The following is a 22,276-nucleotide window of genomic DNA, read 5'->3' on the forward strand; positions in this document are numbered from 1 at the left end:
CCTGTTTGTGCAGTTGGAACTGCAGCTTCTGGAATTCCTGTTTGTAATTTGGCATTCCTTGGACAATGATAGCCATGCCCATCGAAATCTGTTCCATAGCTTTACCTAGTAGACTCTTCATCAATTAGTACAAGTAGAGAGTTTACTTGAACTGGGTGATTCTACCCCTCATGTTTCCAAGGTCCAGCACGAGGGTTCTCCAGTCCTCCATGCTTTTGTCTGTCTCACTCTCATGTTTTATTTCCTCTTCCTAATCCTCTAACAGTTTTCAAATTTCCTCATTGGTGCCTTCATGGCAGGCAACTGTCGCTTCACTTATAAGCCTTTCAACTGATTTTATACCTTTGCGTCCCTCAGACGTGCCCGGTTCCATTTCCTTTCTAGTCTCTTGGGATCTCCTTCCACGACCACAGGTTTTTGCAGGAAAGACCATGGTTTTTTCTACCTCCACCCTGTTCATTGCAACAAACCATAAGCCAATTACTATTTAGCAAAATATGATAGGAAGCTTTCACATAGGTGGTAGGAGTACCGCACACCAGCCCGCATTTCTCAGACCCACCTCTGCTAGTTTTAATGCCCAGCCTTTCGGGGTCACAAATCAGTTCCCTAGATGGGGTCAACCCACAACTAGCCCCATTGGATGCATTGTGCTTAAGCCACCTCTTCTCAACTTCAATTTGGTGTGTTGTTTCCCCTCAGTTCCAAGCTGCTAAACACCACTGCTTACCAACTCTTTGCCAACCTTGGCTAGCATACCCTTGACCCTTTGCCCAATATGCGAGCGAAGGAATCGAACCAATATTCCACCCATCCCTGAGCCCCATGACGCCGCTAATGCCAAGATGCCAGCCATAGCCAATGTCATTCCCTTTCCAGATTTCCCACCCATAATTCTCAACCTTCTCCCTCATGCTAGGGTTGCGACCTACCTCTCTGTGACTACATATGGACCTAAAGTAGAGGCTACCACCCAACATGCAGATGGGCCAACCAACTCTACCCCCAAGGCTCATCTACCTAGATTTACTAGTAGGACTCTTGCAAACTACAGAACTTGGCCCTCGACCTAGTGCCAACAGAATTCCCATACGGGAAAGGAAAACTTCAAAGAAAAGCGAAATAGATAGCATGCCAAACAAGTGCGAGAGATGGAAATAGAGCCAAACATATGCCACCAAGCCACACCCCCAATGCTTATCAATTCTACAATTCTCCCCCATACTTCCTCCCCTCGCCCCCATACTAAAACCAAAGAAGGTCAACATTATGACAACGGAAATATGTCTAAGTATGTTGTAGCTCCCAGAGGCAACCTTGGATTGCTTACAAGACCAGTGCCTAGGCACATCTATCTTTTGTGTATCTCATATGATTTTCTAGAAATGGAGACATCATATATATATATATATATATATATATATATATATATATATATCTAATGGGTTGGTTCATTCACCTAAAGGAGTAAGACATGAATTTATTAGTACTTCTTCCAATATACAAATCTCAGAAATTTGCATAAAACAATGGAGGCCGAGTAGTCCAAGGTCTTACAGTTTAATAAGATTTTGTAGAGAAATGATAGAGAATAAGGAGAAGGAATAACTCATCATATGGAGCCTACAACATCAAGAATTCTATGCTTTAACACATAGAGCTTGCAGCTTTAAGAATTCTTATACTTATTTGAGTTAGAAGTAGATATAATGGATAGAAGAGAGGCTATGTACTATGATTCACGAAGAGCAACCTTTAAAGACATAATTTCAATAATCCATACAAGAACTAGCATTAACAATGTCAAGACAAATGAATCTATGAGGAACTTACAGGCACATGCATAACATTTTGACACTAGAAAATCTATGAGGAAGTCTTGAAATATTTCTAACAGTTGTGATTACATGAAATCAGAGAAGAAACATGAAAACAATGGGTTTTAACAGAGGGATTACATACTGTAATACTTGAAGGGAGAATCACCACCATTTCTTCATATTCTGAAAGATCTGTATCCTGAAGTCATACAGTCTGAAAATTACATGTAGAGCTTTCTTTAGAATTTCTGAACCTTTGTGAAGTCTTGCTTCCTCCTATTTATTTTGGAGAGGGGTGCATGGACATTCATTAAAACAAAAATATCTTCAGTCAAGTCTCAGCTGTCAGGTTAACTAGAGGTCTCGGCCGGGATGGCTCTATGGCCCAAAAATACTACAGAATTAATGACCACATTGAAGGAAGGCATGTTACAGGATAAAAATAAGTAAACAGCCAGACATAAAAGTAAATGAAAAGTCTTTGTGCCTATTCTGTGATCGCTTCTGTCTTTGGCTGTAATTTTCTCACAGTATGGCCTCCTGTGCTGCTCAACCGATCTCATCGCTTTTGCCTTTACTGCTTGAATGCCTTGTTCTGTGGAGTATGGAGTTGGTCGACTGTAAGTGCCTGTTTAGGTGGTCCTTCGTTGTGTAGAGGAGTGAGGCTCCATAATGAGCCATTAGATCTTACTGAACCCCCCATACTATCTTCAACACTCTGCGTCATACATACTTTAACGCCACAATTTCCAACCCATCTGCCTTAAGAGCCATGTACCATGCTATCGGGGTTGTAAGGCATCGAGACTTTTACTCTTGAAAGCGCTGCAAAATGACGGGCTCTGATGCTCCTTGGCTCCCTTTGGTTTAGCCCCTTTATGCTTTTCTTATCATATGGTTGGGTGCTATAACCAGGGGCTTAGCACTCGGGTGCTAAGGCCTTTGGGCTCTTGTCCAGGGGGCCTTTTTTCTTTATTACATAGAATACCGCATCCCGAAACTTGATACGCTTTACCTTTGGCGTCTCCCTTTCTAACTTGCAATCATCGATTAGCGTGATTGGGCCCACAATAGATATCACATTCGCAACCCCAGAGAGGGGCACCTTTTACTTTATTTCTCATTGTTGACCAACTGTCTTGATGCGGAAGCTTTATAGGCCCAATCACATAATATATCGCATTCGTGATGATCCCCACTTATCACAATCATAGGCTAGGAGAGAATGAGGTGGATGGAGCGCTTTAACCTGTGCGACCAACAATCGCCAATCTGCAGGGGTGACGTCATCACTACCACGTGTCACCCGGAAATGCCCCCATAGGACCCCTGAACATGTCGAATTTGAACGCCACATGTCCTCCGTACTGCCACGTCATTGATGACGTCAGTTTCCATGTCAGCCATAAGGACTAATCATATTGCGCTATGTGGCCCCCTGGAGGAGAGAGAAAATGGCCTGCCTGACCTTGGTTTTTCCGTGAATTCCTTTGTTAAATAGAATCGTCCGCTCCCCAGCGATTTAACACTGTATCAAAAATCAAGGATACCGCAAGGTTTTTAAAGTTAGAACCCCACCGCCACGATGATCGTCGATATGTGGGATTTACTGTGAAGTTGCGGGATGCGGGATCACAACACTGCAGGATCGCGACATTGCAAGATGCGGGACTGTGGGAATGTGGCGTGGCCGATATGCAGCACTGTTGGATTGCAGGAATGGGGGCATGGCTGATATGCGAGACTGTGAAAATGTGAGATTGTCGATCGCCGATTGCCAATAAGCCTATATTGCAGTATTGCAGGGCTGTGGATATGCAGGATGTGGGACTACGATATCAGTGTTCAACACCATGAATTACCGAAAAACTGTGAGCCTGTGCCTGGGACCCCATTGATAGCTGATTTGCTACTTACGACTTTCTTTAAGTCTTTTCCCCTTGTCTTCTAGGTATCCATGGGTAACTTTAATAGGTGATATATTATGATCTGGAAGTCCATTTTTGACTTTCATATACCATTGGATAGCCCTTTCTGAGCACTATGCAATGGAGTGGGTTCGATTAAGCCCTGAGATCTTCCATGGGCTAGGAAGGTGGCTTCAAACTTCACTACCCTTGGGCAACCTTGGCTAATTGAAACCCACAATGTAGTGAGTGACAACATTGGCTCCAACTAGGGATAGTGCCTTGTTGGCAAGGTGCTGAGAACCTGCAGATCGGTAGATTTCTTTCCATTGGGCATGGAGTCATTCTTAAACAAAATATAAGTTTGTGAAAATGGACTTTTTCCATCATAAACTGAAAAATTAAAATAAAAATTACAATACACACACACTGGTATTTACAATGAGTGTAAAACAGATACTTCTATTTTTGAAAATAAAATTTGAGGAACTGACCATTTAATGGCAATTCTAGCAATTCACCATCCAAGTTTTCAAGAAGGTAAGTGTTCTTTCCCCTCTCTTCTACAATCTTAAAGGGGCCAAACCATAGCGGATCAAATTTCCCATGTTTTCCTTTGTCTTCCTGTTGGATATCCCACCTGAGAATTAAATCTCCTAGCTTAAGAGGTCAGTCACTTGCCCTCTTGTTGAACAAAGATTTCATTTTCTGTTGGTAATTGGACAACTTGGTCCCCACCTATTCTCTGCTTTCATGAAGCTCCACTAGATGGTTTATCCTTCTAGTCAAGGCATTCGACTCTTCCTCTGCTTCTTGTAGAAATATCGCCACCAACATTGCTAATTGGATCAGGAAGACAACATCATTGTTGTACACTAGCTCAAAAGGTGATGTCCCAGTGGATCGTTTAGGTGTTACTCGGTTAGCCCCCAGAGAAAACTTCAATTGGGAGTCCTAGCTCCTTTGATTTTCAATGATGGTCTTCTTTAGCACCCTCACCACAATTTTGTTTGAGGACTCAGCCAAGCCATTACCTTGAGGGTAGTACGTAGTGAAGTGCCCAATAATGATATTGAATATATGACAGAAGTTGGTGAACTTGGCAGATTTGAAGACCTAAGCATTATCCGTGATAATTTTGAAAGGACATCTAAAGCGGGATAGTATGTTCTCCTCGATGTATTTTATCACCACTGAGTCTGTAGCATTTCTAGCTGGGATGGCCTTTAGCCACTTGGTGAAATAGTTAGTGGCTGTCAGTATCCACTTGTGTTGGCCACTGGACGGTGGGTTTATATCTCCAATGAAATCCAATCTCCACTGTCTAAAAGGTTCCTTCACATGTACTGGAAATAGGGGGAGGGTAGAAAACTTTTGTCTTCAACAAACAATTGGCATTTATGGCACGACTTGACTTGAGAGTAAGAATCTCCAAACAGTGTAGGCCAATAGAATGCTACCTTAAGAATTCTATGTGTCGTGGTCTTCCAGCTGAAGTGTCCTCCACAGACTCCTCTGTGAAAATCTTCTGTCACCTTATGGGTTTTACTCTCCACCAAACATAACAACAATACCCCCACCGGATCCTTCCAGTAGAGTAGGCCATTGGATATGACATATTTATGCGCTTGCAACTTCTCGGATCGGTATTCGGATTTATCTACCCCAACGGGCACCTCATGAATAAGAGATAATGAACAATGTTCTTATACCAGGGAGATCCCTCATATTTGGCATAGATTTTCTGCTTAGATGTTCTAATCCCATTCTGGTGATCCTTTGGTCTACCTTCCTCTGTGATTAGGTTTATCCCTAGAGCTTGGAAGTTGGATTCAAATAAAATCTTGGCTAACCATTGGCCTTTAATGAGTTTGGTGGGATTTATTTCTAACTCATATCCTTGTATTTTAGCTATCCACCTGCGCCTCTTTCCTTCACTGTCTCCCTACACCAGGACGTCCTTGACTGCTATTGTCGAGACAAATGCTGTGATTTCCAATTGCAACACATACATACGAAATTCCTTCAGAGCCTTGACTAGTGCATAGGCTTGAATATATTTTATTTCAGCCCAACATCCCTTAGGACTTAGCTGAAAAAGGCGATGAGCTGCTCATAACCTTCTTTGTTTTTATGTAGCAGCACAACAACGATAGTATGTGGGGAGGTGAAAAAAAAGATGTAGAAAGGTATTGAATAGTCAAGGTTGGATAGAACTGGGGCCTCGGCCAAAGCTTCTTTGATTCTGATGAAAGGATATCTAGGGGCAGAGCTCCACCTACATTTTCCTTCTTGAGCATGTCCGTAATACCCTTGAAAATTTTTGCGTAGTTGGGTATGAACCTCTTGCATATTTCTAGGCAAAGGAATAAGGCAAATGGCTTTGACTCATTTAGGATTGATCTTTACTCCTTCCTATGCTACTATGTTTCCAAGTAGCTTCCCCTCACTCAGGGCAAACTGGGATTACCTAGGATTCAAAGAGAGACCATACCTCCTGCATTTCTCAAAGGTGAGCTTGAAGTGGAGGATGTCCTCTTCATTAGTCTTGGAAAAGACTATGATGTCGTCCAAGTAGACCACCACGAATTTGTCTTGCTCGCTTATGAAAGCTATGTCCATAACTCTCTGAAATGTGGCCCTTGTTTATCAACCCGAAGGGCATGCAGGCATACATGAATGTTCCCCACGGGGTGATGAAAGCAGTCTTTTTCTGATCCTCGGGGTGAACCACTACTTAGTTGTATCTGGAGGACTCGTCCATCATGGACATTGTAGCTGCACCAACCACTTTTTGCAATATATTATCCATCTTGGGTAGCGGGTAGTTGTCTTTCAGAGATGCCCTGTTTAGATTTCGAAAATCAACACACAATCTTATCTCTCCTTTCTTTTTCTGGATAGGGACAAGGTTGGCCACCCATTCAGAGTACCTTAAAGGCACTATGATCTTTGCTTGTAGCAACTTTCTCACCTCTTTTTCAATGGAGGGGAGTAAGGGTGGTTTTATATGCCTGAGTTTCTGTTTGCACAACTTCATTTCACTCTTCAAAGGAATCTTATGTTGAATGATGTTAGTATCAAATGCTTTCAAATCCTCATAAGACCAAGCAAATACGTCCTTGTAAATTTTGAATAGATTTAAATACCTTTGTCTGTATTGCAAGGGGATTCCTTTTGATAGCTTGATCATCTGGGGTTCCTCCTTTGATCCGATGTTGCAATCTTCTACTTGATCATCTATCTCTAGGGCTATTGGCTTGGAGACTATGTCGTCCTTATTAAAAATCCTTTCTAGTGGGACCAGTCTGCGAGGGATGGTATTCCCTTTCAATTGAAAAGTTTTGCGCCCAACCACTGTGTCTTTCCACAAAGTGGCTCCTTGATCTTCTTCTTCTTCTTCTTAATCGATGGTGGAGTGGGAAAACTCCCCAACAACTTCTATGAATCTTTTTATCTACTCTTCATCCTCAAATACCTGCCAGTGCTTGACATTATCAAGTATTGAAGGTATGTATCTGACTTCTACCTCATATCTGAGGAGCGAATTTTGCAGGGGCCTGAAGGTGCTTGTCACTACTACAAGAGAGTCAGCCATCATGTTTTCTTCCATAGGTAGAAACTGAATATTAAAGGCCAGGAAGAGATTATCGATTAGATCCCACACTTCATTCTGGTACGTCCTCAGTCTGGGGTGTTTGGCCTGGCATTGATTTCTGATTTGCCTCACGACCAGTTCAGAGTCTCCATAGACCGCTAGGCATTCAATATTCATCTTTTTTGTCGTTTGTAAACCAAGGAGAAATGCTTCATACTCTACTACATTGTTGGTCGCCTCAAATTCCATCTTGAATGAGAGGGGTATCGAGCTTCCCTCTAGAGATACCAACAATATTCCAGCTCCATTTCCCTCTTTTGAGTTTGCTCCGTCGAAGTACAATTTCCATACTTCATTTTCATTTAAGTGTTGGTATTCCAACTACCTTGTCAGGTGTACTGATGCTCCTTCTAAGAGGTTCTCATCTTCTTCTAATAATAGGAAGGAGAGGTCACTTTATTTTCCATGAGCTAGGGAGTTTTATGAGCCTTTAGCTGGGGTCATAGTTTTCACAAACTTGGATTCTCTGTATAACCTCCTTTTCTCACCTCCAAAAGTGGGAATTGTGGCATAAGTCAAATCTAGCTTGATAGAGCCCCCCACCTTGGAACCCCAAGATCTTGATAAGAGCATTCCGAACCGAGGCAGAATATCAGCCACCACTATGTCCATTACCACACTCTTCATCGGGATTTAAGCTAGGTTCACGACTAGGTCCTTTATCATCCCTAAGTACTTGACTCTCTTGGATTCGAAGGAGTATAGGTCCTTGTATGGTCTGGTGATCTCCAACCCCAGTTGTTCCATTACCACCAGTGGCATGAGGTTGTGTGAGGCTCCGGAGTCCAACATGCAGTTGTGTAATAAAAGATCACGAATCACCTAATTCACATAGAAAGGTGCAGTAGAAGGATCAAGTTCTTCTACATGCGGCCCAAAAACAACCATTGGCCTCTCCTCTTCGAGATTTAAACTATCATGGGTTGGTGTTGAGGTAGAGGGATGCATGAATTGAGAGACTTGAGCTTTATAAGTAGGCCTCTTTAGAATCTCAATCAGAGGGACAAAACTTTACCTTTTCAAGCTCCCTCTAGAGATTGAATGTAGGTTGGACATTTTCTATACTTTCGGACTCTGTTCCTTCTTCATTACCACTAGCGGTTTTCAGCGTAGCAGGTGCCTCCTTGTCAAGGGTTAGGATTTAGCTCGCCTTTCCTTTTGTCTGGTACTGGAGGAATAATTTGGGGAGCAGTTTCCTCCTATTGCTCTGGTTTCATTTACCTCTTCTTTGAAGATCTTAGATTATATTTACATTGTGGCTATGCTTGCATGAACTTTGCAAACTGTTTGCAATAATATCTATATAATCCTCATCTACTTCTTCTCCATCATGACTGACCTCATGGTGAACCATATTCTCCTATTCTTCTTCAGGGAAAGTGGAATATAAGTTTCCTTGCATCTATTGTGTATCTGAAAATTTCTCATCGGGACCATATTCTAAGTATAAAGGATGAGGGATCTGGTCGAGCTGCTCCTTTCTCTCCCTTGGAATTATTTGTAATGGAGGTCTTCTATACTATGAGTTGTAACCCCGGTTGTTGACTTGAGCATTCTATTTGGAGAGGCTCTTGTTCTCAATCTCAAGCTTTCTAACCTTATATGATAAACTCTTGATGAGTTTTTCTAGTTCGTCCATCTTCAGGTCTGGTGATTCTCTATCTTGACCAGAGGAAGATGCCTCTTCTTTCCCTCTTTTGTTCTCAGTAGGTTCTTTCTTTCCTCTTGACTTTCCTACTGAGACGATATTTGGCTCCACCTTAAGTGCATCGATTTGGAGTTTATCTAGAGTGATTGACTTCATTTCTTGTACAGTAAAGCCAAATTTAGACTCAAATGATCTCAAAAAGGCTACATGGGCCACAGCTGGAAGAGACTTTATCTCAACTGGCAGGTTATTGTACTGCTTGTTGAACCTCTTTATAAATTATGAGATATCCTCTTTTGGCTTCTTCTTTATGGTGTTAAACTCTGTGAGGAGGTACTCATGGTTTCTCTTTTCACCCCATTTCTGTGTGAAAGAGTTTTCAAGTTCCTCCCAGGTAGTGATGGAGGCATTGGGTAGGGATTTGAACCACTTTCTAGCCTCTCCATCGAGGGATTATACAAAAAGCCTCATGACCACATCTAGTTGTTCCACGTTTGTGTTCCCGGCAAAATCACTGAAGGTTTCAATGTGACTTTGTTCCGTGTTATCATCTTCCCCATTGAACCTAGGCAGATGCTTTAGATAGTCCTGTGGAATTGCACTCAGAGGCTGAGGTAAATTAAGAGGTGCATATTTATTTAGCAAAAACCTGGAAGAGCCATCTAGATTAATGGAGGGGGATTGAGACCTGACTGAGGAACTTGGCCCAAAAACATAGTGGTAGGAGTGGCTAGACTGAATGTAGGGTATGTCAGGGACTTAGGAACAAATCCTGAGTAGTGAGTAACAACAGACTAAGAGCTAGATGAGGAAGCTTCAAAGGATGGTGAGATGATAGTATCAGCAGGGGGAGTTTTCTCTTTCAAGGCTTTCCTGAAAATTAATTTTTCTGGGTCAGATATGAATGGGGATTTCTGTTGAGATGTATCTGAGTGAGTGTGAGGTCTTTTAAAAGCTAGGGTGATAACTGATAATGGCGGGTTGTGGAGTTGCCAAGGTGATGTGAATGAAATCAAAACAGACTTTGCTCTCCTACACAAAGAGTGCTCAATTTGTCATATCCCAAGGGAAAAATCCTTCAATATGTTCCCAGGCAACGATGCCAAAAGATGTTGTAGCTTCGAGAGACAAGCTTGGATTTCTTACAAGACCAGTGATTGGGCACATCTAGATTTTGTGTATCTCATATGATTTTATAGAAATGGAGGCATCACACACACACACACACACATATATATAATGGGTTGGTTCATTCACCTAAAGGAGTAAGACATGAATTTCTTGGTACTTCTTCCCATATACAAATCTTAGAAATATGCATAAAACAGTGGAGGCCGAGTATTCCAGTGACTTACAGTTTAATAAGCTTTTGTAGAGAAATGATAAAGGATAAGGAGAAGGAGTAACTCATCATATGGAGCTTAAATCATCAATAATTATATGCTTTAACACATGGAGCTTGCAACTTTAAGAATTCCTATACTTATCTGAGTTAGAAGTAGATATAATGGGTAGAAGAGAGGTTGTGTACTATGATTCACGGAGAGAAATATTTAAATACATAATTTCAATAATCCATATAGGCACTAGCATTAACAATGTCAATATAAATGAATCTGTGAGGAACTTACAGGCACATGCATAACATTTTTATACCAATGAATCTATGAGGAAGGCTTGAAATATTTCTAACAGCTATGATTGCATGAAAGCAGACAAGAAACATGAACATAATGGGTTTTAACATAGGGATAACATACTGTAATACTTGAAGGGGGAATCACCACCATTTCTTCATATTCTGAAAGATCTATATCCTGAAGTTATACAGTCTAAAAATTACATGTAGAGTTTTCTTTAGAATTTCTGAACCTTTGTGAAGTCTTGCTTCCTCCTATTTATTCTGGAGAGGGGTGCATGGACATTCATTAAAACAAAAATATCTTTCACCGAATCTCAGCTATCAGGTTGACTAACTGTCTCGAACGGGATGGCTCTATGGCCCAAAAATATTACAGAATTAATGACCACATTGCAGGAAGGCATGTTACTGGACAAAAATAAGTAAACAACCAAACAAAAAGTAAATGAAAAATCTTTGTTCCTATCCTATGATCGCCTTTTCCTCAGGTTGTAATTTTCTCACGGTATGGCCTCCTGTGCTACTCAACTGACTCCATCGCTTCTGCCTTTACTACTCAAATGCCTTGTTCTGTGGAGTATGGAGTGGGTCAACTGTAAGTACCTGTTTCAGTGGTCCTTCGTTATTAGAGGAGTGAGGCTTCGTGACGAGCCATTAAATATTACTGAGCCCCCCTTACTATCTTCAACACTCTGTTTCATACTTACTTTAATGCCACAATTACCGACCCATCTGCCTTAAGAGCCATGTACCATGTTATCATGGTTGTAAGGTAGCGAGACTTTTACTCTTGAAAGCGTTGTAGAATGATGGGCTCTGATGCTCCTTGGCCCCCTTTGGTTTAGGCCCTTTCTACTTTTCTTAACATATGGTCAGGGGGTATAACCAGGGGCTTAGCCCTTGGGCGCTAATGCCTTCAGGCTCCTATTTGAGGGGCCTTTTTCTTTTGTTACACAGAATACTACATCCCAACGCTTGATACACTTTACCTTTGGCATCTACCTTTCTAACTTGCGATCATTGATCAGCGGGATTGGGCCCACCAAAGATATTGCAATCGCAACCTCAGAGAGGGGGACCTTTTACCTTATTTCTCAGCGCTGGCCAACTGTTTGGATGCGGGAGCTTTATAGGCCCGATCACATAATATATCGCGTTCGGGAGGATCCCCTCTTATCGCAATCGCAGACCAGGAGAGAGTGAGGTGGAGGAGCGCTTTAAGCTGTGCAACCACCGATGGCCGATCTGCGAGGATGATGTCATCACTGCCACGTGTCACCTTGTGATTGGTGACATGTGTCACCTAGAAATGCCCCCATAGGACCCCCGAACATGCTGAATTTGAATGCCATGTGTCCTCTGTATTGCCACGTCATTTCCATACTGCCACGTCATTGATGACGCGAGTTTCCATGTTAGCCATAGGACCGATCATGTTGCACCACGTGGCCCCCCTGGAGGAGAGAGAAAATAACCTGCCCGACCTTGGTTTTTCCGTGAATTCCTTTGTTAAATAGAATCAGCCCCTCCCCAATGATTTAACACTATAGCGCAAATTGACGATACCGCAAGGTTTTTAAAGTTAGAACCCTCGTCGCCATGTCGATCGCCGATATGCGAGATTTACTATGAAGTTGTGGGATGCGGGATTGCAACACTTCAGGACTGCGAGGTCGCGGTATTGTGAGATCGGGACACCACGGGATGCAGGAATGTGACATGGCCAATATGAGAGACTGTGGGATTGCCCACGGTCGATCGTCGATAAGCCTATATTTCGTTACTGTGGGGTTGCTGATATGCGGGATGCGGGACTGCGATATCGGTGTTCAACACGATGAACTGGCGATAAAACATGAGGTTGTGCCCGGGACACTGCCGATAGCCAATTTTCGATGAGATTAGCTCTTGGACCTCCTACTTGTGATTTGCTTTAAGTCTTTTCTCCTTGTCTTCTGGGTATCCATGGGTAACTTCAACAGGTCATATCTTATAATCCGGAAGTCCATTTTTAGACTTCCATATGCATTTCCCTTTCTGAGCACTATGTAATGGAGTGGGTCCGATTAAGCCCTGAGATCTTCCGTGGCCTGGGAAGGTGGCTTCAAACTTCACTGCCCTTGGGCAACCTTGACCAACTAAAACCCACAATGCAGTGAGTGACAACAAATTACACACCTGTTATCCTTCACACACAGTTGGTAGGCTTATTGCAGATGGTAATGCCACAGTTCCCGCTTGATGCATCTGTCTCCGCGCTCGCAAATATTCTTAACACCACCAACCTTCCCTCCTTCCTTATTACCAAAACCATCGTTGTATTTACTCCCTATGCCACATTTCCCTTGTATAGTGCAAGCCATCATGCATAGGGACACCGCACCCATTGCCTCGAGCATGTGGGGGGCGGTGGTACTCTATGACATTGTACAACCATTACTCCCAAGACTGAGTGGGTGACTGCTGGCTCACACCTCGATCGGGGTCATGAACACTTTGTTGGCCATGAAGAAGGATTTGCCTCTGATCCTGCACTGGGATTTCCTCTAGGGTTTGATACCTATTATCCCAAGGATGAACTAACCATAGTTTTTCCACAGGGTCGTTTTGGTGGTTGCAGCCCTAATTGGCTAGGAAATTCGTCCCTTTATTCCCTTCTCTTTTGACATGATTAACCATGATGTAATCAAACTTATGTATCAGTTCTCCAATTTCTTGGATTAATCTGGCAGTGTGCCAACTATGGTTGAGCTTGTCCCATTTGGAACCATGGTTCAACTTTGTCAGCATGTTGATGACCAGGCTAGAGTCTCCTTCTACCACTAAGTTTATATATCCCATGCGTATGGCAATTTGTAGGCCTTGCATGGCTGCAACAAATTCTGCCTCATTGTTACTGGCGAACCTACAAGAGTCTGCATAAATTAAACGAGTGTTGGTCTGGGAGTCCCTGAAGAGACCACCTAGGCCAGTCAGCCCAGGGTTACCTTTTGATGCCCTGTAAAAGCTCAGTTTGATAAATCCTTCCCCTGGAGTAGTGAAATGGTTTAGAGATGTCATACCCACTCTGCATCTTTTCCAGGCAGAAGGAGCAATCATTTCCGGTGATAAATTGAGTTTTTGGAGAATTCGTGCTTCTTGTGGGGATACCTTCCAATCCTCCTGATGCCATCGGTCTGCTAAGATTGTTTCTCTAATGTTTTGAATGATTCCTTCCCAGAATTTTTCTTGGGTTGAGGATTGATTCTTGAAAATTTGGTGATTCCACTCCTTCCATATGGCCCATAAGTTTAGTCCTAAGGCCAATCCCCAAGCTCTGTTTACCACTGGATTGGAGAATATGTGGCTTCTCCAGAGAATAATTGTTTCCCATATATGTGTTTGAGGTCTTCACTGTGTTGTTGGCAAAGCCAACAGAACGAGGGTCCATGGAATCCCCTTTTCTAGAGTTGATCCCATGTTAGGATACGTCCTTTACTTACGAACCACAAGAAGTGGGTCACCTTCGGCCACCATCCTCCCTTCCGTATTTTTTTCCATATTATACTTTTTCCTTCCTAGACTTGCCTCGTTTGCAGATCATATGCCTCTTTTATGGTAAATGTTCCTTTTGTAGTATGTCCCCATCTCAGTATATCAGGGCCATTTAGGACAATTAGTTTTCTAGATCTCATTTATTTATCTAGCCTGTTACATTGTTCGTCTCAATGGTTTGGGGCCAATCATCTTTCTTCTTCCATCTTCTCCATCCTCCCTCCCCTTGTTCTTCTTTCCAGAATTGCTCAACCAAATGGATGTTCCTATCTTTGGTATATGTGAGTATATCTCTTAGATCTTGCATTTCACTCAGTCGCTCTCTTTGCTGCTAGGAGTCGTGCCAGAACTTTGCTACTTTTCCATTACGAATTTCCCAAAAGGCATGTTAATGAATGAGGTTTCTATTTTGGGCAGCCAAGATCCAAATTGCCGAACCTTTAGGAGGGTCCCTGTAGCAGAGCATGTCTTGAGTGCTCCCTGAAATGTTATATTTTCTTATCCGTATTTGTTTCCAGAGATCTAGCCCTCTGCATATCCATCTCCACAATAAGTTTTCTCCCATAAATTGGTTCAAAATGTAAGGGTCTATGAGGCCTATTCCTCTGTCCATTTTCTATTTCATTGGGCCCTACCACAATACCAGAGCCCATTTCCTAACTTGTTGTGCCCCGCCCCAAAGAAAATTTTTAAATATGTCAACCATTTTAGAGCATGCCGTCTTTGGGGTAGCCATTCCAGAGAGTTGATATATTGGGAGAGATTGAAGAACGACTTTGAGGAGGATTATCCGACCTGCTAAGTTGAGGGATCTGAAGACCCAGCTACTTAGCTTTCCTTGAATATTTTGGAGAAGATTTTTCAAACAATAAGTCTTCAAAGAGTTCTTAGATAGGGGCATTATTAAGTATTTAGACAGGAGGGAGCCAATGCCAAAACCTAGGACCCGAGCAAGGTATGCCCGTACATTCCCCTAGGTGTTAAAAAAGAAGATACATGATTTATCATTGTTTATCATTGTCCCAGAAGCCTCCATAAAGGTGAGCAAGATCTCTTTTATTTGACGAGCTTCTCTCAAGGATACCTGATAGAAGAGCATGATATCATTTGCAAATTGTTGATGGGTGATGGCCTGGTCATTGCCCTAGATTCTTAGATCCTGAAGCCTTCACTCTCGAACTTCATTTTTTATATAACGACGCAGCCCTTTTTCCACCAAGATAAAGAGGAAAGGGGAGATAGGGTAACCCTGTCTTAGGTCTCGAGTTGGGTTGAAGGTAGCGGTGGGAGACCCATTCAACATGATGGAGAAAACAAAGGAATATATCATGGCATAAATCCAGTTTATCCATATTTGATCGAATCCAAGAACTTTGAGGATTCTATTGAGGTAAGCCCGGCTAAGCCATTCATAGGCCTTTGATAGATCTAGCTTAATCATCATCCCTTGAAGCTTTCTCGTCTTTAGCGAATGCACTATTTCTTGAGAGGTTACAAACCCATCTAGGATTTGTCTTCCCTCTACAAATCTAGTTTTCTCCGGTGAAATGAGATTGGGGAGAAAAGGTTTAAGACACTTTACAATAACCGTAGCAATGAATTTGTATATAACATTACATAAAGCAATGGGACAAAACCCTTGTGGATCTTCAGATTTCAAAGTTTTAGGAATGAGAGCAATGAAAGTGGCGTTTAGACTAGGGCATACCTTTTGATTGCATCGAGATTCCTCCACAACCTCCAGAATGTCCTGTCCCATGAACCTCCAAGTAGCCTGGAAGAACTCTTTTGTGAACCCATTGGGGCCATGTGCCTTGTTTTTTTTCATTCCTTTGACTTCCTCTAGTGTGGTTGCTCACATCAGGGCTAGATTCTGCTCTCGAGATACTAGTTGAGGGATATTGTTTGTAATCCTTTCGATGGCTTCAGATCGGTCCTCCAATGGTTCTGTAAGGAGGTCCTTGAAATGGTTCACCAATATCTCCTCCATTTCCTCATGTTGGACCCTGCGATTCCCCTCCACATCTTTCAAAGAGTATATTCTATTATGTTGCCTATGTTGGACCATGGTTTTGTGATGACCTACTAGGTCTATGACTCCACAATCAGTAACCTTAAAACTAAAGACTACACTACAAGTCTCCACAAAGAGACTCCAACCTTTCCTATCTCTCACCATTTCATTAAATTGCTTTAATATCAGTTATACTTAAACATGGAAGGATTTGTTTTCAGAGTTTTGTGCTATATGGAAGCCCTAAGCGCGATTAAGGGAACACATGAGCATATTAACACTGTACACCTTAAAACCCATATGCTCACTTCCCTTCAGTGCAACTTGATGTGTGGGAATGTTGGAGGTGAGAACATGAACTTATCTTCTGGAACAGGAACCAAATTCCTCTAATAGGAACTGGACACCTTTCATATGCTACACCATATAAAATCACACCTTTCAAACCAAGGTCACATTCAAACTTTGTTGCAACCCTTCCTGAGTTATGTGGCAATTAAATTCTATTCCAATTAAACTCCGTGAGTGAGTTTCTGACTTACCTCTACGCCACAACCATCAATCTTGAACAGAGCTTCGTCCACATCTTTGACAATCTTGAAAAAGATTTCATTCCACGTCAATTTTTATTTCATTCCTGGAATGATCAAAATGTTTCCTTGTCTTTGGACAGTGCCTTGAAAACTGAACCTCAACAAATTAGAATTTACACGGAACTTTATTTGCTTTCAACGATTCCACTAGCAATGTCTAGTCATAACACAGTTCACAATTCTGCATTAGTGGTTTTGAATTTCGACTTGAAATTTCCAGCCTCTCTCTTCACACCGAAGCACTCCTAAGATTGAATTCCGAGAACCAACAACAAAACACCCCTGCAAACATAACAAGTCGTTTTTTCCATGCAATCTACATAAACACAGTATAAAGATCACTTCAGAACTCCTCAACCAACAATCTTTTTGCAAGATCACTTGCGACTTACCAAATGGATCCTATCCTGCACAAAACCTAGATGGCGGAATTTCAAAATTCGTATTCCTTTGATCAGAAATTGCCCTGCAAGTTTGATGACGGTTTCTCCTTACGAATTTCCATCTTCTGTTAAGAAATTTTCTTTCTTCTTTCTGTGAGACAAAATTTCCTTCCTTGTATAGATTCAAATCATTGATTGCTTGAAACATTGCATGCCATTTCATCCATTATCGATCTTTGATTTTTTTGGAGGGTAACACTATGATTCAGCAATTAAAAACACATAGATTTACCTTTCCATCAATTTTTCAAGTAGAGAATCACATGATTTATGCACAGATATTTCGTTAATGTTCTAAGAAAAATCCCAACCACGTTTTCACAAGAGGAAACCTTAGAATATTGATTAACAAATGATTTCTTCAATATGGCTCAATGAAGAGCCATCCTCTCTCCTACAAATACACAATTCAATGCATTTTTAAACTCTGCTTTCTCCACATTAATTTCACAATCTCAGAAATAAGATAAGTATTCACTGCCTCGTCAGTTCAACACTAAAATCATTCAAGCCAATATCATCATAATTATATACGAACTAGTAGGATAAATCTATAGATCTACATACACAAAGAGTAATATAACATAACCTGAATATTATTTCATCCACACAAATTATGTACATGTATATGTATTCAGAAATTTTGTCTATCCTCTATCTATGCCTAATTTTCTTCATTTGAATGGCCTCCTACATATCTCATCACACTCACACACACTTACATCCACTCTCCCTCTCTTCTTCTTTTCATATACATGCTTACATTTATAGGAACAATTACATAGTTATGGATCATTCTGGATCCATGATCTTCTCCATAGATCACTCAACTAATTCCTAAAATCTCTTAATCCAATTTTGACTCAACTAATTCTCTATTATGGAACTTATTAATCCCTAAGATTTTCATGAGATCTCATAAGGCTAATATCTCTCGTATTCTCAATTATGTGATAATATTTACATTAAAACCTCACACATGTATTTCTCATTCAAATTATTAAAATATACAAAATTCCTATCAATAGATTAAATTCTTTATCAAACATTAGACCCCCTAAGTCATCCAAAAATACAGTAATATTTTGAGCCAGATGCTCCTGCATCAGACTCCAAAGGTTGAAAACATTCATGATCTCCTGATCACGTGATTTCATATGCTGATGAAAACCTCCAGGGTCTCAAACCTTAATTTGTAATTGTCAAAATTATTTGCAACTTTGTTGTTGCTGCATGTCTTCTATCTTCTGGTTCATTTTCCTTCCTTCAATCAACTTCAAATTCTGATTGATCATCCCTTCTGCTGTCAGTTTTCTCCATCTTGACTGTTTCATCATCAACTCCCACAGTTCCTTAATCACAGAATAAATTTCTGTTATTCCCTGTAATCCTTGATTGCTTTCATTAACATCTTCTTGGGCTAAGCATCCTTGTTTTTGTCTGTTGTTGCTGCTTGTTAAGATATTTCGACACATAGGAAATAGTTAAGTATAACTTGGTCTAGTGTAGAGTTAGATAAAGTGTGTTTCTTTACTATGTACTTTTGCAACTTACAATCCAACGGCCATGATATGTTCTAGACATGAAGTGATCCAGTGATTCATTCTCTCCTCGATATTACCGACACTTGATCCGTGGCTTAACACCCAATTGGTCCATGATCTCTATTTAAAGAGCATGGAGGATCATTTGTAGTGTGACCATTCATGAGAGAAGCTTATGTAAATTTTCTTTATTTTATTAATAAATTTCCTGAAGTGGCCATGTTGGCTCAGGCCGTGGAGTTTTTCCCTCTTTGAGGGTTTTAACCACATCAAGAATACTGGTGTATTGATCTGTGATATGTTTGTGAGCAGTGTCCTTTGGTATTGTATCTGAGGAACTTACCCTGTAAATTCCTACATGGTATCAGAGCTATTTGAGGGTCGCATCCATTGGTGATTCAAATCTGAAGCCGGTAGAACTGCATCCATTTGTCATTTCCTAGATCTATTATTTCTGACTGCTTTTGAGCCGAGAGGACTACTCTATTGTGTTAGGAGCATCTATTCCAGTGAGGAACCCCTTTCGTTTAACGTGAAAAGGTTTATGGTCTAGCTATGTCATTTTTAAGATATGGAGGTATACAGTCTTTATTTGCAGTCTTGGTTATTTATCTCTTTGTTTATTTCAATTTATTTATCTCTCTGTTTTTTATTACCGAATCTATACCTTTCATTTCTGCATATGCTCTTTGCCCTGCGACTTTGTGAGATCTAGGAAAATCAGAAACAACAAGGAAGGATTTTTCTCATGTGTATGCTCTTTTCCACTGTGTCTTAGTGTGATCTCAGAAAATCAGAAACATTAAGGAAAATATTTAGTTTCCAGCGAAAGTTAACTTCAAGCCATAAGGTTTTTTTTTGTTTTTTTAAATGTCTGTGTTGGGTTGTGTGGTTTTTTGTTTTATAGGAAAAAAATGGTTTTTTCAAGTAAGCATGCACCCCAAAGCTTCAGTGAAAAAAAAAAAAAACCTTCATCTTTTCCAAAATTTACTAACCATTTAAACTAGCCCACTTGGTCCAAAGTTATTTTATGAGGATATAGGTCTTGAGCTCAAGTCTTTCTTTTTGTTGAGTTACTTTTTCAAAAAGCACATGTAACTTAAGTTTTAAAGTTACTTTATATAAAAGTGTTCTAACCCATTATAAAAAGTGAGTCACTTATAATTCTAAAGTCTCTTTATCTTTTATTTAAGTTACAATTTAGTGGGTAGCTCATAAAGTACCATTGTAAAAGTGACTTTCACATATTTATAAAAGTGGGTCATATTTGAGTTACTTTTTCAAAAAGCACATGTAACTTAAGTTTTAAAGTTACTTTATATAAAAGTGTTCTAACCCATTATAAAAAGTGAGTCACTTATAATTCTAAAGTCTCTTTATCTTTTATTTAAGTTACAATTTAGTGGGTAGCTCATAAAGTACCATTGTAAAAGTGACTTTCACATATTTATAAAAGTGGGTCATATATATATATATATATATATATATAAAGTGAGCTAATTAGATGTTTTTTTTTAAATATAACATTATCATTCACTTTCGCACATTCACGCACTTCATCGGCATCTTCAACAACTTTTCTTCAAAAAGCCATAACTTTTTCATCCGGAAGCCGTTTTCAAAGCCTTTTTTTTTAATCGACCCAATTTTTCAGGATCTTTGCATTGGAAAACTTAGTTTCAGCATATACAGCTTCAGTTTATGTTAAAATGTAAATTCCATGCCAAGTTATTCTTTACATCACCAACTACTTCCAATGGTGGTCCTACATTGTGGTTTTACTTAGAAGTAAAGGTCTTTATAGAATAGCCTCAGGCCAAGAATATAAACCTGAAGATGAAGATAACGCAACCAAATGGGAAAATAGGCAAGATCAAGCACGTGGGTTGATAGGGATGTCTATTTCTCCAGACCTTAGATTCCATATCGCAGAACTTGATACCCCTAATGAAGCAATGAAACAACTCAATAAAGTTTTTAGAATTTAAAATGAAATTAAAGCCCATGAACTTGAAAATGAGTTGCTTACATTGGACCCCAATAATTTTTCTTCCATTGAAGATTTTTTGTCCAAGTTCAAGACCTTTAGACTTATCTTGGAAGGTGTTAAGGTTAAGAAACAAGATGGTAACTTTATCTATTCTATTCTTACTAAGTTGGGACCAGCCTATTCTGTGTTTGTCCACCTTCCATTCTACTAGAGAAGCTTTTATTTCTCAAGGATAAGACTACAAATCCCCCTCTTTTGATGCCTTTTGTAATTCTTTAATAAGAGAACAAGAAAAAATCTTACATCTTGGTCTTCTTAATCTTGGAAACTCTTCTAAGAAAGCCTTAACCACCCAGCAACAACCAAATTCAAAGAATCCTAAGAAGCAGTATCCTAAAAAGAATGGTCCTAAACCAAACAAGGGTCCTAAGCAATTTCAGTCTCAAAATGAAAAATCAATTCAACAAAATGATAAGGCAAATAAAAACAAAGGGAAGAAGACTGATAGACATTGCAACTTTTGTAATCGAGATGGCCACTTAGAATCCAAATGCTTTAAGAAGATGGAAGTCTTGGAAGCAACAATGAAGAGGCATAACATCCATTTGGAGCACTCTTCAACTTCAACTTCATCTTCAGGAATAACACTTTTGCATGTGGTTGTCAAACATCTCGGTCTATTATGCACTAAATGTATCTTCTTCTTCTCATTCTCATGAGTGGCTCGTTGATTCTGGAGCTTCCTATCACATGGCCAAAAACAAAGCCATGTTTTCTTCTTTAAATGATTGTAACACAAAAAATATATATGTTGGTGATGATAGATCTCTTAGTGTTGTAGGGACTAGAACTGTTCATCTAGAAAAAGGTAAATTTAATGATGTATTATGTGTTCCAACCTTATCCTGCAACCTTCTATCTGTATATCAGATAACTCATTCAGGTGAAGGTAAAACTGTTGAATTTTCACCTCACGATGTTGTAATTAAGGACCTAAGAGATCGTAGACAGATTTTAACTACTGGCATTGCTAATGATTCTACAAGGTTGTGTAAGTTTAACAACTTTGGGTCATCAACTCTTCCCTTGGTATTTGTTTCTTATAATGATGAAGTGTGCAAACTTTGGCATGAGCGATTTGGTCACTTTAACTATCACTCCCTTCAAAATCTATGTAAAGAAAATATCATGACAAGTCTTCCTATGGTATCTTGCAGAGATGGTGTTTGTTTCAGATATGTACTTGGAAAACATCATTGGGATAGTTCTAAAAAACGTGCCTCTTGGCACGCCTCAACTCCTTTACAACTTGTGCATAGTGATTTATGTGGTCCACTTCCAGTTGTTTCATTCTCTGGCTACAAGTATTTCTTAACTTTCATTAATGATTTCTCCAGATGCACTTGGGTATACTTCTTAAAACTCAAGAGTGAATTATTTAACATGTTCTTAGCCTTTAAGGCCTTTGTTGAGAAACAATATC

The 22,276-nt window shown here is 40.2% G+C and overlaps 1 pseudogene; it reads right to left on the bottom strand.

Moving 5' to 3' along the window:
- Positions 1–8,940: 8,940 nt before the first annotated feature.
- Positions 8,941–22,276, bottom strand: part of LOC149257411 (putative sugar phosphate/phosphate translocator At3g11320 pseudogene) — a 144,931-nt pseudogene continuing 131,595 nt past the window's right edge.

Source organism: Pinus tabuliformis, chromosome 6 (assembly GCF_031772625.1).
Source record: "Pinus tabuliformis cultivar Carrire ecotype Pingquan chromosome 6, CPIR1, whole genome shotgun sequence".
Lineage (NCBI taxonomy): Eukaryota > Viridiplantae > Streptophyta > Pinopsida > Pinales > Pinaceae > Pinus > Pinus tabuliformis.